The sequence below is a fragment of the Patagioenas fasciata genome, chromosome 20 (assembly GCF_037038585.1).
Source record: "Patagioenas fasciata isolate bPatFas1 chromosome 20, bPatFas1.hap1, whole genome shotgun sequence".
NCBI classification, from domain to species: domain Eukaryota; kingdom Metazoa; phylum Chordata; class Aves; order Columbiformes; family Columbidae; genus Patagioenas; species Patagioenas fasciata.
In genome coordinates this window covers 696,105-714,588 of record NC_092539.1, presented here as the reverse complement: position 1 = coordinate 714,588, position 18,484 = coordinate 696,105, and the positions used below count along the sequence as shown (strand labels likewise).

Here is an 18,484-nt window from a genome sequence, read left to right as displayed (position 1 = left end):
GGGAGTTTTTCTACCTCTCTGCTGTAATTGAGAGAGGCAGCTCCTGTCTGGGACTGCTTTGGGAGCTTCCCCTTTCTGTGGGGACGTCAATCCTAGGAGAATCTCACCTTCATTGGCGTGGGGCGCGCAGTGATGCAGTTGTGTGTTACGCAGTGGTCTGGAAGAAGTGCTGGTGACCTGCTCAGCTCCCAGCAGGCAGATGCTGATGTTGAGAGCCCACAGCATCTCCCTGTTGGCTTTGCAGACTCAGATGGAGGTGAACAGGAAAGAACTGAATTATTCTTTTCCTTCTGGAAGAGTGCTTTTGGTGAACATGGTTGTTCTGTAGGAGGTCTGGGCTGTTTATCATAGGTCTTAGGCAGAAATAAAGATCTTTCTTCTCCATGAAAGAGAATTTAGGATATTTCACTAGCACAAAATCAGTTTCTAGTAGTGGAAAAACAGGAAAGTTCATAGTGAAGAAAACTCCACGTTGTGCTGAGAATAGGATGAGGTGGAGAAATGGCTACAGACTTCTCATCACTACATGTAGGGAAATTTGGGGTAGGAGTCATGAGGTGTTTCAATGTTTTCTATGCTTTTGCTCTGTATGGAAGATTTCCCAATGGAGAAACATGATTTATTAAGGCATGTCTGTTTTCTAAATTACGTAGAAATAGGTGGAAGTATTACAAGAGACAGCAAGAGGCTTTTGTTGGCAGTATGTTGGCCACATTTGAGAAGATGTGGTGCTACCTAAATATCCAAGATATTTTGTTAACATGATTTTGCTTGTGACATGTATAGTGATCTTCATTCCGCTCGTCCTATCTCGGTTGCTTTATTTACACAACCCGTTTTGCAGGTGCAACGTCATCTTTCCAAACTCTTTGACAGCTTGGCCAGGATGAAATTCCAGCTGGACTCTGAGCAAAAGCCAACCAAGGTTGGCCTGGGAATGTACAGTAGAGAGGAGGAGTACGTCAGCTTCAGCGAGCCCTGGGACTGCAGTGGGCAGGTGAGAGGGAAGTCCTTGTCTATCAAAACTGTCCGGTGGAGTCTGCTCCCCTGCCCCTCGTGTGAGATCCCTTGCCAAGACGTCATAGAGCTTCACTGCTCTCCCTTGGTGCATGAGAAAAGCTGGAAGAGGTGGTGATTTAGTACCTCCTTACACCACAACCTTTCGTGTCACTCTGGATAGGTCCTCACTAAGGGGGGACGTGGATGTCGCAGTCCACTGTGAGAGAAAGAGCTGTGCCACTTTTCTGACTAGGTTTTTAATTTGATTTTTTCTAAGACCTTTTGAAGGTTAGTCTTAAAGCTTGCTACAAATATCCTCGGTGAGGGAGGGGATGCAGACTGAAAAGAGACTAAGCTATTCCATAGTACCTCTGCACGGGTGTGTTTGGCAGGAGAAGGCCTTTTACCTGTTTCTCAAGTCTTCATTATTTCATACCACGAGTGAAAGTATGAAATGTAAGAATCAAGCTACTGCTCAGCTTATCTATCCTGGTAGTTTCGCCTTTCTGCATGGTCTATTACAGGAAGCTAAAGTACGTAATACCGGCTACTGAGCTCCCCAGCAATGGAGCTTGCTGCGTTCGGTCTGTCTTCTTGTTGAGGGCTTTGCCTGTGAAATATGAAATTCAGCAGGAATTGTGTTCCCAAGTTTGGCAGCATCTTTCTTCTGCTGCTGGCAGACTGCCCACATCCCACCAGGGATTCTGTCATGGCCTGGAGGTGGAACACACCTGACCAAATTATTCATTGACGGAGTTCATTTTGGTTCCTCCTGTAGCTAGAGTTCAAGAAAAAAATCTGTCTTCTGTTCTTGGTGTCTGGAAGTAGATGCTAATCCTACAGTACCAGAATTAGCCAAATCTACCCAGTCTGAAGGAGGCTGTGAGGTTTGGTTAACTCATAGAATGTCCTGAGCTGGAAGGGACCCACCAGGATCATGGAGTCCAAGTCCTGTCCCTGCAGTGACAACCCCACAGGTCACCCCGTGTGTCTGAGGACGTTGCCCAGTCTCTCCTTGAACACTGTCAGGTTGGGGCTGTGACACCTCCCTGGGAGCCTGTTCAGTGTCCAGCACCCCTGGGTGAAGAACCTTTCCCTCATGTCCAGTCTAAAGAGAACTGAGATGCTTGCCTCATTTCCTATCTTCACTACTTACCAAAGGCACTTAAGAAGAGCAAATGTGTTACTGGGATTTAATCTCTTTTCCAGGTTGAAGTCTGGCTCAGTCATGTACTAGACAGCATGAGGGCTACTGTGAGAGATGAGATGACAGAAGCCGTCATGGCTTATGAGGAAAAACCAAGGGAACAATGGCTCTTTGACTATCCTGCCCAGGTATCTGCCACTGCTTCTTATCACCACTCAGGCTGGCTCGTGGAAAGGTAGCTCTTGGGTTCCCCATCAGTCCTGCCCTTCCCTTCTTTCAGCAGCTGTGGACAGGCATGTTTCTGGCCTCCACCTTGCTATCCAGGAGAGAGGGAGGATGAGTTGTCCTTTATCCTGGCGGTCTCCTGATGGAGTTTTCAGGCTGAGCTCCATGCTCTGGTTGGGGCTCTTGGTTGGGTGACAGAGCCCAGGGGCTTGGGCAGTGCAGTCTGTACAGCCAGAGCAGTGAGAGGTGCAGCAGGAAGGCAAAGTGGTGAGGCCTGATAAGAGTGAAGAGCCCCTCAGATGCACCTCTGACAACCTCGTGGTCTCCAACTCTTCCTCCTCTGCTGTGTCAGGCATGTGAAAGGTGCTGATTTACTTATAACTAGCTGCTAAATGTGTCTATCACTGATATGGTGTTTTAAATGAATGTCATGGAGCAGATCCTTGTTGTACTGTCTGCTGTGACTACTGTATGAAAAAATACTTAATTTTATGTCACGGATGTTTCATCCTTGATCTCCCTGTGGATCCGACACTCTTGAACATAAGGAAGCTTTGGTATTTTCCCTGATACTGAACCAGCCTATTTCCCTAGGTGGCACTTTGCTGCACCCAGATCTGGTGGACAACCGAGGTTGGGATTGCCTTTGCCAGGGTGGAGGAAGGCTACGAGAATGCGATGAAGGAATAGCACAAGAAGCAAGTGACCCAGCTGAACACCCTCGTTACCATGCTGATCGGGCAGCTCTCCAAGGGCGACAGACAGAAAATCATGACCATTTGCACCATCGACGTGCGTGCTCGGGATGTGGTGGCAAAGATGATAGCACAGAAGGTTGGTGTTGGCAGTTCAGCACAGTTCTGTGGGTGCTGGAGAGGGGGCTTCAGGGGGCCCAACCACTGGCCATTCAGATCACTGCCGGTCTCAGTGGGAGACGTATGACTAAATTTATTTCTACAATGTTTGTAGTAAGTGTGCAGAAAGCCCCTGTAAGCCTGCAGAGCTGTGCTGTGTCATGGCCCTGCAACACCAACTTGTAGTTGCTGCAGATTCACACCAGGAGTGAGAGCGCGGCCCTGCGTCCTGGTGCCAAGACATGTGCTGGTGGATGATGGTGGTGTGTTGGGAGGCTGCTGGACTCAGTCTCAGTTTTGACTTTAGAAAGTAAGAAAAAGCATTCAAGCTTTGTTCTTTGTAGCGTCCTTTGTCTGGTGTGGGGCCACAGGGACTTATGTGGGACTCCCTTCTCCTGCAACACCTCTCCCACACTACTCCCCTGTCCCTGACACCATGCCAAGTGTTTAGCCTTGCAGGTGGGTGGGAAGATGCCCTGAATGTATTGGGTTGTGGCTCTTCCCTCATCTGTGTCATCTCAGAGGCAGCCAGGCTGCTCACAGGGTTTCTGTCTTCAAGGCTCAGCTGGGCTCAGTGGTGCCTCGGTCCAGCCTGGGGTGAAGTGATGCATCTGGACCTGCCCGCTGGTTGTGCAGAGAGCGCTGGCCATGCCTGTCTTTGTCCACCTGTCCCCAGTCTGTTTCCTTGGTGCTGTCTGCAACCTCTTCCTTGTCTAGATGGCCTCTGCTCCTTCTCTCACTCTGGTTGCATTATGAGACCTTCTTCATGACTTGCTGCTTCTTAAATCTATTCAGGAGTCTTTTTGTAAGGCTCTTTCTCTTGGCCATTAATTTTTTCCTCTCCCACCAATGTGGTCACTAATTTGGTTCCTCCCCTTTACTGATGGGAGATGGGGAGGTGACATTTCTCACCGCATTGCAAGGAGGCGGCCTTCCTCACCACACCTGCCTTGCAGTGAGGACCAGTCATCCCCCATGAACATTTTATAGCAGTCGCTATTTTGGCCCCCGAGCTGCATGTGTCTGGCATCCCCGGCCTTCCTGTGATGGTGTTTGTGGGTGTGTTGCAGGTGGACAATGCCCAGGCCTTCATTTGGCTGTCACAGCTCCGGCACAGATGGTCAGATGAGGAACGGCACTGCTTTGCCAACATCTGTGACGCCCAGTTCCTGTACTCCTATGAATACCTTGGCAATACCCCTCGGCTTGTGATCACTCCGCTGACCGACAGGTAAGTCCCTGGGACACAATGTCATAGCTGGGCTTTGCCACACAGGTAGAGAGAGAGATGCCAACCAAAGATGGATTTAGTTCAGACACCTGTATCCCTCTTGTTCTGTCTCCATGTCCCAGCACTCCAGTGGTCGAGCTCTAACTCTTATCTGGTTTTTGGTGGTACCCTCTGGGGAATTTGTACATCAGATCCCTGGGTGGGATTCAGCTCACACATTAAAACACTTGTGGGTGTCTTCCTGTGCACAAGATGTCCACAGTCCATAAAGCTGGTGAGTCTAGAGAGCTTTCATCCCATCTTGAAGCAGACATCTACCTGGTTGCCTCAGTGGGGACACCTAGGGTTACTTGAGATACTCTGTGTTGTCCCACCTGGCTTCCAGCTGCCAATCCAGAAGTGTAAAAGTCTCCTATGGACCCCTTGTCATATCTCTCCACCCTATGTGACATTTCAGCAACCAAGAGCATCTCAGGTGGCTCTAGTCACCTGTGTTAGTCAGCTGCGTCAAGCCCCCAGGTATCATCAGGTTTTGTTGGCTATATTGACTACACCTCTGTGGCTTATACAGGTAGTATAGATACTCACATGTGGACACCACCCCAGTGTCCATCATCAACATGATGGAGAAACTTTGGGACTTGCTGCAGCTTTGAGTTGGGTTCACTCATAGGCCACCTGAGCAGGTTTCTGTCAGTGACAGGTCTTCCAGAAAAGCTGTCCTTTTCTCATACTGCCTGAGATGTGCCCAATATCCATGAGTTGTATGAGGATCCAGAGAGAACACAAGCTGGACATGAAGAGGTTTGGGCAGACCTTGGTGGAAGATGAGTATCTCTTGGAGAAAACAGAGCTGAGCAGAGGTGGTAATTAATGCCAAGAAGGCTTTCAGCTCAGACATGACCCCTGCTCACGTACAGCTTTTCAGAGGAGAGGCTCTGCTGAGTGCAATGCTCTAGTGCTATTGCCCTGCAGCCCACAGTTGACCTATTGGACATATTTCCTTTTTTCATTCATCATTCACTGTGACAGATGTTACATCACCCTGACCCAGTCACTGCACCTGACCATGAGCGGAGCACCTGCAGGCCCTGCGGGCACTGGCAAGACGGAGACTACGAAAGATTTGGGGCGAGCCCTGGGCATCATGGTGTACGTGTTTAACTGCTCCGAGCAGATGGACTACAAGGTATGGCTCCCACCTCGGCTGCAGTGCGGTCACATGGGGCTGGGGATGCTCAGGGCCCGAGCAAACCTGAAGGATGAGAGTAATCCAATGGTACCTGGGGTGCATTAGGAGAGGTATGACCAGCAGGTCAAGGGAGGTTGTTCCTTCCGCTCTGCTCTGCCCTGGTGATGCCACATCTGGAGTTGTGTCCAGTTCTGGGCTCCCCAGTTTAAGAAGGAATAACTGCACAGAGTCCAGCAGTGGGCTACAAAGATGCTGAGGGGTCTGGAGCTTCTTTCTTGTGAGGAGAGACTGAGAGAGCTGGAGCTGTTGAGCTGGAGAAGAGAAGCTGAGAGGGATCTGATCAATGGGATCAATATCTCAGGGTGGGTGTCAGAGGATGGACCAGACTCTGTTCAGTGGTGCCCAACGCCAGGGTGAGGGACAACGGGCACAGACTGAAACACAGGAGGCTCCATGTGAACATGAGCAGAAACTTGTTTGCTGGGAGGTGCCAGAGCCTGGCCCAGGCTGCCCAGAGCGGGTGTGGAGTCTCCTTCTCTGAGACATTGAAACCCGCCTGGACCCACCTGTGTGATCTGCTCTGTGACCCTGCGTGAGCAGGGCTTGGACTGGGGGATCTGCAGAGGTCCCTTCAGCCCCACCAGGCTGGGATTCTGTGATCACCTCTCTCCAAATCCCTGCTACACGCCTTTAAGCTGAATGCCTTTTCCTTCTCCTCCCGTTCCTTCTCTAAGATTTGCACAAGGTTCTTCAGGAGGCAGAGACCCGAACTATCTTCTCTGCCTCATTATGCATTTCCCTTCCTTTCTGGAGTTAGATTTCATGTGTAATTCTTCAAAAATGTTGGTCTGTTCAGTTGAGACCAAGGCTGTGCTGATAGTTGGACCCTGGTCGTTTCTTCTCGGCGTGCTCGCGACCTGGCAGCCCCTGGCACGGGGAGGGACCTGTCCTGGTTTTCTCAGGATCCTCTCCCAGAATAAACCCAAAACATAGTGAACCTTCAGCCGCTACAGAGCACTGAATCATTAGGCTGAGTCTTGCTCTCTGCCAGTCTGGCACGGTACAGTGATTTTGGTAGCCTCGGATCATATTTCATTTAGCTTATGGGCTCTCCCAGGAAACGGGACCATCAGTAATTCAGCACAAGTGACCTTTAAATGAAACTGGTGCACAGATATATCGAGAAAGTGCAATTAGCAGATAAAGTGGCAAGCTGCGCAGAGCTATAAATATTATAATTGAGTTGTGCCTGCTGTTTCCATGCACTTTTCTAAATACCCACAATAGACTGTAAATTGCTATAAATAAACAGGCTGGGAAATAAAATCAATTTTTTGCTGGAGTTGATTCCATTTATGATTTCACTCTTGTGATCTTTGTTTTTGTTTTGTTTTTCCAGTCTTGTGGGAATATTTACAAAGGCCTTTCCCAGACGGGAGCCTGGGGCTGTTTTGATGAATTTAACAGGATCTCAGTTGAGGTCCTTTCTGTGGTTGCTGTACAGGTGAGTGGAGAAACACTCATAAATAAATACAAACAGAGCAGAGCCATTCTGCAGTCTTTGGAGCAAGGGTAAAAATGGCAATTGCATATTGCCGGTTTCAGTTCTGTGTATAGGCAGGTGTGGGATTAGATCTCAAGATTAATCACATGAATATCACAGCACTGCCAAGATGTCGCAGTTACGTGCTGCAAAGATATTTGTCACTTTTCTTGCCCCAGTTACAGCATTTGTGCCAAGACAATTCTTTGTAGCATCTTTTCCCAGACCACTACGCACCATGGCTCTGTACCTGTTCCTCCTCAGGAAAGCACTCGTGTCATTAATCTGCTGTGAGATAATTGCAGCACATCGTTTCAAGACAGAGAAGCTGCCTTGACTTGCGGCTGCTCAGTCTGCAATGTAGGGAATAATTTTCACAGAGGGGAAGAGGGGTGTTTGGGGCAGATCCGCTGGACTTCTGGGGGTTCCTTATCACCCCTGGTCAGGCACAGGTTGTGTGTCATACTCAGGAAATGGGAATACATTCAGGATTAATTTTCTTAACCTGTCTCCAAAACTATATGGCTGTGGATTTAGTTCTGGTGTCTGTGACGACAGCTCTGCCAAGCGGCTTTGGAAGGTATTCCTGGCCAACTGGCACCATTCCTTGGAGGAATGTGTGCAGCCCCGTGGTGCTCCCAAAAGCCAGTGTCAGCTGGTGACACTCGGGAGCTGGAATCTGGGGCAGATCTGCGGCCCTTGCTGACGCGCTTGCCCAGGGTACCCTGACACCGTGGGATTAAACCTGGGACAGAGCTATTGGAGCGGTGCCCAGCTGGGCATGGGTGTTTCCCCTGGCGAATGGTTTCTCATCTCCTCTGTAGTTCAGCTGCTCAGTGCATTGTGTTGGTGAGTCTCGTGTGAAGCGCAGCAGCATCCCTGGAGAAGGGCTGGAAGGGAGACTGGCCTCCCCATCGTGCCAGAAAGTCCTGTGCTCTCGTGCTTATATATATAATCTGTCACTTCGCGTCCTCCTTCCCCTCCTCTTACCAGCCCATGAGGAAACCTGGCATTATTTTATACAGGGGAAGCCTTGGGGGGCTTCAGTGCAGAAAACTGAGGTGCCAAAGTGCCCAAGTTCTTCAGGATCCAACTGTCAGCTGAGTGCGTGTTTTAGGATCCTAATATCTGATTGAGGTGCTGAATTGTTCCTGGACTCCCTTTTGGGCTCAGTGTTGTAGAAAGATATAAAGCTCAGAAGTTTCTACACTTCTGTAAATGTTTCGGTCAAAGACATTGTTCTTAACCCCTCCATGAACTCCTCATTCTTCTCATCTGTTTCACTCATAATTGGTACCTTATGTGGCATCCCAGAGAAGCCCCAGGCAGGTACAAGAGTTTATGTATCATTCCCTCTCAATTTCTCTTCCATCAGGTCCTAGTTTAAAGTTGTCATTGAAAAAAAGTCTTTGAGGATCTTGAAATAAAAAGGGAAGCTGAACAAAAGAAGCCCAGGAATGACTCAACTGCTGATGGTTCCCTCGCTCCTGGCTGGAGCGTGGCAGCTGAAGAAAGCGGCACGGCCGTCATTCCATCATGGTGTCTCCTGGCTGCTATTAGGAGTGTTACCATGGCGATGTTTAATTGGCTGTCTTACTCATGCAGCTGATGTCGATATGGTTCCTTACAGGGAAAAATTCGATTAATTGCTTTACTTTGAGATGGCAAACAGTAGTGAGGTTAGAGCGGTGAATAGAGAGAGATTTGCCCCTCGCTGAGGTGCTGTTTGCAGAGAGGTGAACTCTTCGGAAGGAGAGGAATGAGCAGAACAAAGCTGCAATCAGGCAAATATAAAAAACAATATAATATTAGTGAGTGAAGGTGTTAGGAGAGGTTTTACAGCTTCTGCCTTCTGGTTTTGGTTTTAAATCAAACATCTGATGTCCCAAAATCTTTAAAAGTGATATCAAGTGGTCAGTTTACAACTGAGCTGAGGCCAAGCTTATTGGGAGGTGCTACCCCTTCTCTGGGCCTGGTCAGGGAACGGAGCAGGCACAGGAGGGTTTTGGGATGTCCTGAAGAGCAACGCTGTGTGGGGAGAGGTGAGATGGGTAAAGGGAATAATGGGCCCATATTGTGATAGACTTTGGGGAGTGCGTTTGGGTGTTGGCTATGTTGTGGATACCTGTACTGCCCTGTGTCTCTCTCACACATCAGACCTCTGCTGGGCTGGCTGGTTCAGAGATGGTGGAGCCTTTGGTGGTGTTTTTGCTGTGAGATGTGCTGAGCAGTGTCCCACAGGTGATGTCAAAAGCCAAGGTGAATGCAGGCAGTGCTGGGGACATTTCCCGCTCCTGAGTTGCTCTTCCTGACCCACGTTCATCATTGTCTCATGGAGCAAAGGTGTGAAGTCTTGCAACTCCTTTGCATTTTGACTTTCCACTCTCTTCAGCTCTTTTTTCTGCTTTGCCAGAGTTTGACTGAGATGGGAAATTGATATTGCCATGCTGATGTACTCCAAACAGTGTATAAAGCTTTATGCTGCCGGTAAAAAATAAAACAGTGATTAGCCCCATTTGTCACGAGGCCAAGAGTAACGAAGGAAGCACCGTTGTCTGATGTGTTTTTCATAAGTGAACGCTGATACTATAGTACTGTCTTGATTTCTAGGTGAAGAGCGTGCAGGATGCAATACGGGAGAAGAAGAAATCCTTCAATTTTCTTGGAGAAGACATCAACTTAGTACCATCAGTAGGCATTTTCATCACCATGAACCCTGGTTACGCAGGGCGAACAGAGCTACCTGAGAATTTAAAAGCTCTCTTCAGGTGAGTCCAGGTCAGGGTTTGTGACCTGGCAGAAACTGTCTTTTGGAACATCCAGGCTCGACCTCATGTCCTTGGGGAATTCACTTGCATAGGGCATTCGCAGGTAGTTTAAGCCTTGCACAACAGGCCTGGGTCTGGGCACGCACAGGCAGGGCAAAGGAGCTCTGTCCCTTGTCGTGGGGAAGGCAGAGGGTGACCTGGCTCGTAAAAGAAGGCCTAGAAGATGAAGCTGCAAATGCGCTGCCTGTAAGACCTGTAGTCAAGAAATACTTGTTCTGCAATGCCTCCTCACCTGTCATTTTAGGCCGTGTGCGATGGTTGTGCCAGACTTTGAGCTGATCTGTGAAATTATGTTGGTGGCTGAGGGATTCATCGAGGCCCGGGTGTTAGCCAGGAAGTTCATTACTCTCTACCAACTCTGCAAAGAGCTCCTGTCCAAGCAGGTGAGCCTGATTCTGTGGCTGAGTGGTATGATGAATCTCCAAAATCAGCAGAAACATGGCACTGTGCTGCTCAGCTCCATGGCTAACGTTTCACAGCTTTTATTTAATGACTGCATTTGCACTGGCTGCTGGGGGAGGAGAGGGTTGGTGATCATCGGAGCAATAAAATTTTCAGACTGCTTTACTGGAGCATCTGCAGGGACAAAAGCATTTGACCAGCTGCATTAATGGGAGACCTTTCAGTGAGTTTAAATGACACCATGTTTGGGGTAGTATTCAGTGACCTTTTGCTTTCCAGTCTCTTCCTATTGATTCTCCTGCCTGCAAAGGGTTTATGGTGTCCCTCTCTGAGTTCAGCCTTAGGCTGGTTCCAGGTCTTGTTAGAGTTACTGTCAGTGCAAAGCAAATCAGATTTTTCCTTGTCATTATTTGTGTAGATCGAAGCTGGGTCCAGAGGAGACCTGAATCAGGATTCCTGATGATACAAACCTGATCTTGGCTGTGCCAGCATGAGGCTGGGTGGGATATGCTCTGTCGCAGAAACTTGGTGCTGTGCCTTGAGGGGCCTGATGGAAGCCATGGCCTCCCACACAGAGCAGTCAGCTGTCGAGCTGTGCTCTGGAGGGTGTTAACAGGACAGAAATATGAACAGTTGTTTGTTGGCTTGAGAGTTCTTCTCATGCCGTTTTGTGGTACTTTTTCAGCAATGTCTTTACTGACCCCTTATTCCTGGACCTCCTCTGAGACCAAACAGGCTTGTCATCTTGTGATGGGCAGGGTGGAGAAACTTGGGTCTTTGGGGCCTCATAATGGACTCACAAGCCTTTCACCTTGGTGGCTCCTGCAGATGCAGGGGGCTGGCTGGCCTTGCTATAGGTGCTTTATGATTTAGGTGAAACAAATTGCTTTGGTCTCTGGAGTGCAAATCCTGCTGCTGTCTTACTGCCAACTGTGAGCCCATGTGATGGTCTGAACAGCTGAATTATTTGACTCTTTAATACTGTCCCTGACGGGAATCTCACCTACTGAGATGGAAACCAGGTCACTCAGGCTGGAGAAGGTCTCTGGCCACAATGCAAATAACAGATTTAGATGTATTTTCATTGCTTACTAGTCTGGCAGTTTGGGAATGGTGGTTCTTCACCCTACATGGTACTGTCTAAGCATAAACTCATGCCTCTTTTTTTTTCTTCCTCTGGTGTAGGATCACTACGACTGGGGCTTGCGTGCCATTAAGTCAGTGCTGGTTGTTGCTGGCTCCCTCAAGCGAGATGACCCAGAGCGACCCGAAGACCAGGTTCTGATGCGCTCTCTTCGTGACTTCAGCATCCCCAAGATTGTGACGGATGATGTGCCGGTGTTTATGGGGCTGATTGGGGATCTATTCCCTGCACTGGATGTGCCTCGGAAGCGTGACCTGAATTTTGAGTCGTTTGTGAGGCAGGCTGTGCTGGACCTCCGGCTGCAGGCTGAGGACAACTTTGTGCTCAAAGTAAGACCAAGAGATCTTCTGCTACACCCACATCGCCATCAAATCATTTGGGTTTTCTCAAACAGCTTTGCTTCTACAAAGAGAGCTCTGCACAGCATTGTCCTTGCAGGCAGATCTCGCTGGAGGGCAGTCAGCTGTGCTGGGTCTGAGGCAGTTGCACCTGCTCCTGAAGTCAGCACTGGATCAGTCTCTGGGCTTCCAAAGGGGCCAACGTTTGTAGGCTCATGAAAGTGTAGCCCCTGGAGAGCAGGGCCTCATCAGGTGGTGGTTGTCAAGTATAAACAGCGCTGAAAGTTTATCTGCAGGCTGAGGATTTCACCCATTGTGATTAGAGTGGCTGGACCAAACTCAATTGTCAAATCTGCTTGTGTCTCAGGGTCACGTCTTTCTAAAGAGGTGGCCCAGTGGGACCTATTTTATAGACCTGAACTTCAGTTTGGCATCTTTGTCTAAAATTTGGGAGTGTTTTTCTCAGGTGGTGCAGCTGGAGGAGTTGCTGACGGTCCGGCACTCTGTCTTCGTGGTGGGTAACGCGGGCACGGGCAAGTCTCAGGTGATGAGATCCCTGAACAGGACTTACCAGATAATGAAGCGACGTCCTGTCTGGACAGACCTCAACCCCAAGGCAGTCACCAATGATGAGCTCTTTGGCATCATTAACCCAGCAACAAGAGAATGGAAAGACGGTAAATGTCATTTCATGTCTGAAATATGTAGATAAAGACGGGTATTTTTAATGAATTTCCCGAGCAGCAGCAGGGTGACTGGTTCTTCATGTGCAGGTCTGAGAGCCCAGGTGCTTGTCTGCTGCCTACAGCCACATGACAGTTTGTTGTTGAAAGGATACACAGGATGTTTTAGCTCTTTGATCTTCAAATGGGAAATATAGCATAAGCCTACTTGATCCTATTGCCCTAAGAATAATTTTAATGCCCATTAATACCAACACGTACCAGTTCCTAAGTGGGGCAGGCAGTTTTTGGGAGTTGGCTGGACCAGTGATGGAAGAGATGTCCCTCCTGCACTGTGGTGTGCACTGGGACCCCAAAAAATGTCCCATCCCCAGGTTTTCATTGCTGATAGCACGCACAGCAGCCTTAACGTCAGTTTTTCCACTCAGTATGGCTGCCCGATCTCTGTAGCACACCAGCGTTTGCCAAGCTGTTGATCCTGCTTACTCCTGAGGAACATTTCAAACTTGCTGGAAGATTACAGAAAATCTGGAGTGGAAATGTTGGGTTGTGACTGATACATAAAGGCAGCTTCGATTTACGTGTGCGGCGGGTTTGGGAGGTGTGGGGGAGGTGAGGGAAGACATTACCGTGAATCATCCACAGCAGCAGATGAGCTGCCACCCACCTCCCCTGGCCCCGCCATGGACCCTTCCCGACCCCCTGCTTTGCTCCAATGCCCGGTTAATTTCTTTCTAATTGTAATTAGGGAGCCTAAATCAAAGTGGCAGAGGGACGTGCAGGGTACAGCCTGAACTGTGCAGACTGGCTGCAGCAGTGGCTGCAGATCGAGGGCAGCGGTGACACCGAACAGCAGGAGGGACATTTTACAGGTGACTGTCCAGTGGTTTCTGGCCTGCGATGGTTTAAATGAGATAGTGGCACTCCTCCCTGAGCTTTCAAGGCAGATATTTTCTGCAGTAACCATTCCTGAAAATGTTGTTTCATGTTGTCAAAGACCAGCAAGGCAATCTCCACCACAGCCTAGCAAGAGGTGACCTGTTCCCTTACAGATCAGCCCCTGCTTTTCCGCTCCCCAGTTTTATCCTGTCACATTATCAGAAGTTGAAAAGGTCCTACGTGTTAGGTGGTAAAACGTCCCATATGGGAATCCCAAAAGTGTTCTTTGCAGAACAAAACTCTTCTTTTAAACCCCAAGAGAGCCGTGTGCTGTGGATGCACAAGGTCAGGACAGAGGCGCTTTCCTCTCCCCGCTGCCGCGGTGTATCCGAGGGAAGCCCTGATGCCCTGAGACAGCAACTGTTTCTGATGCTAATAATGTCGGAGTGGTTCCCAAGGCGTGTGTCCAACACGTAAGGAACTGGCTGGAGGCAGAGGCGCTGAAGCGTTATTTTTGTTGACCCAGTCTCGGGATCACACACCTGTTCCAGGTGAGCCGTTCTGCATTTGCTGAGCACAAGCTTTGTCTTCAGTCAGATGGTGCCACTAGCTGTTCCTGATCTGGATCACAAAGAAATAGCTTGTCCTGGAGAAAAAAAGAAAAAAAAAAGAGTTCTTGTCACAATTCACTGGAAGAGAGGCTTTTTTTTAATGTTTGCCTGATGTTTTTTCATGAAGACCAGCATCTCCCGAGGTATTTTCACATGTAGAGGAGAGCAATAGTTTTGTGGAGTTTTCATTTGCTCTGCAGTGCTGCTGCTCTATTCCCAGCCTTCGTGGTCTTCTTAACATTCATTATTTACTCCCCTTGAGACTCTGTATCCTCTCTCTCCTTGATTTTACCAACATTTTGTTCTGTCATTCAACGTCATTCTGTGCTTGTTCTCCCCTCAGTCTCACTAAAGCCATGACCCAGCGTTTAATGCATCTTGATTGCCCTGATATACTTTGAGCCACAAAAAAATATTTATAAGGATTTCCTAGGCATATTCAGGTGGTTTTCTCTGCATTGTATAACTCATGCCGCCTTTTGCCTTTGAGTAGCTACTCTACATTTTTCTTATCCCTTATGATTCTCGGTGGGAATGAAGCTCGTGCGTAGGTCTGCAATCATTTTCAGTAGTGATAACTGATAACCCTTTTTTCACTTTAAAGCAAACTAGAACCGTATTGTGATATAGTAATATTTACGTATAGGCACATAGAGTTTTGCATGTGTGAGAGGAAAGCATTAATTAGAGTAATTTTTACTGTGTTGCTGGAGAAAACCGTTAGAGCAGGTGTCAAGTTCAGTGTTCATCACCATCTTCCTGTCACCCTCCCAGGCCTGTTTTCATCAATCATGCGAGAGCTGGCCAACATCACGCATGACGGTCCCAAGTGGATGGTACTAGATGGAGATATTGATCCAATGTGGATTGAGTCTCTTAATACTGTGATGGATGATCATAAGGTAATGAATATAAGTTAAAGAAGGAGATATTCTTTGACTGCATGGCATGGTTCAGCCTAAAAATGCAGATGCTGAAATAACACCTCCTAGAATAATGCGGTTGTGTTTCTTCAGATACACCAAACAATATCACATATAGAAAATGGTGCATGAGGGGAAATAGCTCAAATCATGGTTTCATTGTAATTTCCCTTCCTGGAACTGGGCTCATGGATAATCACAGATGTCCTGATTGTAACTCCAGGCCCTTCAAAAATAGGGTGGGGTCATAATTCCACACCTTTTTCCGCCGCTCGAAGGGAGTGCTGTTCCTTTGAGTCATGGAAGACAGTTCTACTACCTGCTGGAAATCAGCTGCATTCCCTCAAGGAACTGTGCTGGCAGCAACCAAGCTTTTTAGTGCAAAGTGCTGAATGCTTTTCGTTCCTGTTCCTGGGGAAGATGTCATTCTGTCTGTCTGTCTGCCCAATGCAGGTGCTGACCCTGGCGAGCAATGAGAGAATCCCTCTGAACCCAACGATGCGGTTGGTGTTTGAGATCAGCCACCTGCGCACAGCCACCCCAGCAACCGTGTCCCGAGCGGGTGAGTCCTGGCCTGAGCTCCGCACTGGGATTTGCCGTGAACCCAGGAGGATCTAGTGCCATTAACCAGTCTTCTGTTGGCCAACTTGACTCCTGTTGCAAGTACCCAACCTGAGATCACAGCGGCCGTGGGTGGACAGGGCAGGTTTCTGACAGACAAACTGAGGATCCTGACCCCAAATGCACATGTGGAGCTGTCATCATCCTGGAGATTTACCCAGAGCACTCTGACTGTTGGTGGGTGATCATGGCTTCAGCGTTGCTGAGTGCTCCTGTTGTGCAAAGCCCTTTGGATGGACTTTATGAGGAGAAGGACAGTATCTGTCTCAAAGAGTTCTTGATCTTCTGAAGAAGTGCATGAAGTATGGGAGAAGGGAATGGAGGTGTCCCCTAGTTTTACACATGGGGAAATGGGGCCCAGAGCAATGAAACTGCTCAGACAAGACAATGTTCTGAATTTAGGGCAAGGTCATGAAAAGCGCCGTGGTTTCAAGGGTGAAGTTTCTTCACTGTTCATGTTTCTACTCTGCAGTGGGGCAGGAAAAGGGGGCAGGTAATGGGACGTCCCGTCATATTTGATAGGGTTTTAGTTGTGTGAAAGTACCTGGTAAACTCTGCTGGAAGAAAGGAACAGTTTCTGCTATGTCTTTACTATATGTTCTCTCTTACCCTGGGCCTAAAGGGATCCTGTACATCAACCCGTCGGATCTGGGCTGGAATCCTCCAGTGAGCAGCTGGATCGACAGGCGAGAGATCCAGTCCGAAAGAGCCAACCTGACCATTTTGTTTGATAAGTACCTGCCCATTTGCCTGGACACCCTCAGAACAAGGTACCATCTGATGAGTGATTGTGTCACCCGTGGTGAGGGCATGGGGACACCTGCCACTGTCCAGCCCAGCTGTGCTGCGCTGGGTTGTGCTGCACATGATCCTCCTTTGTAGTGGCAGAGCCCCCCCCGCCCCAGGGGGATGGGGTTGTCGCCAGCCTGGCTGAGAGGTGAAGCCAGAGACAAGAGAGACTAAAGGAGCACCATTAGAATGTAATAATGAGTGAGCAATCGCTGAACTCATGCGTGCAGAGCGCTGGCCAGTACATGCAGCCTATCATGTTATTGTATAACACGAGTTACAACCAATCACGTTGTTGTAAGGCGCGTGGACAGGGCAGCTTTGCTATAAAGCCAGCCCGGTCCGACAATAAAGCGAACTCTGTGAACATCATATTGGTGTGTCAGGTTCCGTGGCTCGCATGGATAAAGCAACACTTTGGTGACCCCGACGTGATCCTTCGTATCGAAGCAAGATCGCCGGAAGTGAAGACGCGAGGACGCCACCTGGGGGCGACACCAGCCCAGCGCTCAATCATAGCGGAAAGTAGGCCTACGAAGAAGCAGGTGGCATGGGAAACACGGCATCCGTGGAAGAAAAAATAATAGTGAGAAGTATTCTGCAGCTGGCTGCAAGAACAGGAAGAATTTTGGAAAAAGATGCGGTGGAGCGCCTTTTACTATTCGCCCAGCGTAAGGGCTGTGTTCGTTCGACGGACGAATTTTTTTCTCCCGGTACATGGGAGGACATAGGGACCGAACTACGGGAAGCGGTTACAAGGGGGAGCCGCGAGGCTTGCGATCTCGCCGGACCCTGGCGGGAGGTCAGGCAGCTGGTGCAGGAAGTCTCAGAGGAGCCGGAGCTGTGTGCCGTCCCCTCGGAGCCGCCCGCTGCGAGCTGCCCACCCTCCAAGAACTCCGAAGAATCAACACCGCTGGTGTGTCCCGTATCAGATCTGGAGTTCTGGGGCGGAGAGCAAATTCTACCCTCTGCGCCCGTTGAGCCATTGCCTGGCTCCGACAACGAATGGCAGCAACCGGCAAGTTTCAACAAGCCAGGACAAGTTAATCCAGCCGACGTGCCCTTGCCGGAGGAGCCGATGGAACACCAGGACGGAGCACCGCAGAATCGCCCTGACTGCCAGGAGGAGAGCCACGTGCAGAGCCTGAAGGACTTACTGAGACGGCAGGAGAGCCAGATGCAAGAAGTTCTAGAAGCTATGAAACGACTAGATGGCGGTAACAGTAAAACTTCGCGGTTAATAGCATATAAAAAGGCGTCAGATGCAATTAAGGACGGGCTGGAGGCAATTGGCAGGGAATGTGAAAAACGGGGAAAACAGGAAAGGGAGGGGGTGGAATTAGACCTCACTCCGGAGGAGCTCCGTATCAAAAGGGAGCGAATACAAAAATGGGCTAGACAATGTGTAGAAGATGGGATGTGGTCTGTAAGAGAAGCAGATGAATATTTGAGAGCGCGATATGGAAAAGGGCTGGAGACTGGGTTAGCAGATCGGTTTGCAAATATGCGTCGACTTACTGATCCACAGGGAAACACAAGGGAATTGTATAGCAGTGATAATAATGATAATTTGGGTGCTGCCCCTGTGCATCAGGGTAGAGATATTCCTCGAGATCATTCTTATAATGCAGGGCAACGTTGGCAAGGGGTAATCAGAGATGCAACTATTGAAGGGATCATGTTACCTGGTAGTATTACAGCAATGCCAGTGCACATAGATAATAGAGGACAAAGGCAGTGGTCGCCTTTTGATTGGAAAACGGTTAAGCAATTGCAAAGTGCAGTTATGCAATATGGTATGGATAATAAGCATGTGATGCAGCTAATCAATTCATTTTTCAAGGGGCAAGTACTAACTCAAACAGATATTAGGGCATTGATGGAGTTATTGCTTCCTCCAACGGGGTATTTGCTGTTCTTGGACAAGTGGCAGGGGAAAGTGGAATTGGCAGTATTAGAAAATGTTCGTTTACCAGCTGATGATCCGTTGCGGTTAGCGAGCATGGACCAGTTACTGGGTCGTGGGCAATATGCGGATGGTGCTACTCAGGCAGCACTTCATCCAAGGATTTTGC

The 18,484-nt window shown here is 48.9% G+C and overlaps 1 pseudogene; it reads left to right on the top strand.

Moving 5' to 3' along the window:
* Positions 1–16,625, top strand: part of LOC139829507 (dynein axonemal heavy chain 9-like) — a 30,173-nt pseudogene extending 13,548 nt beyond the window's left edge.
* The last annotated feature ends 1,859 nt before the right edge of the window (positions 16,626–18,484 follow it).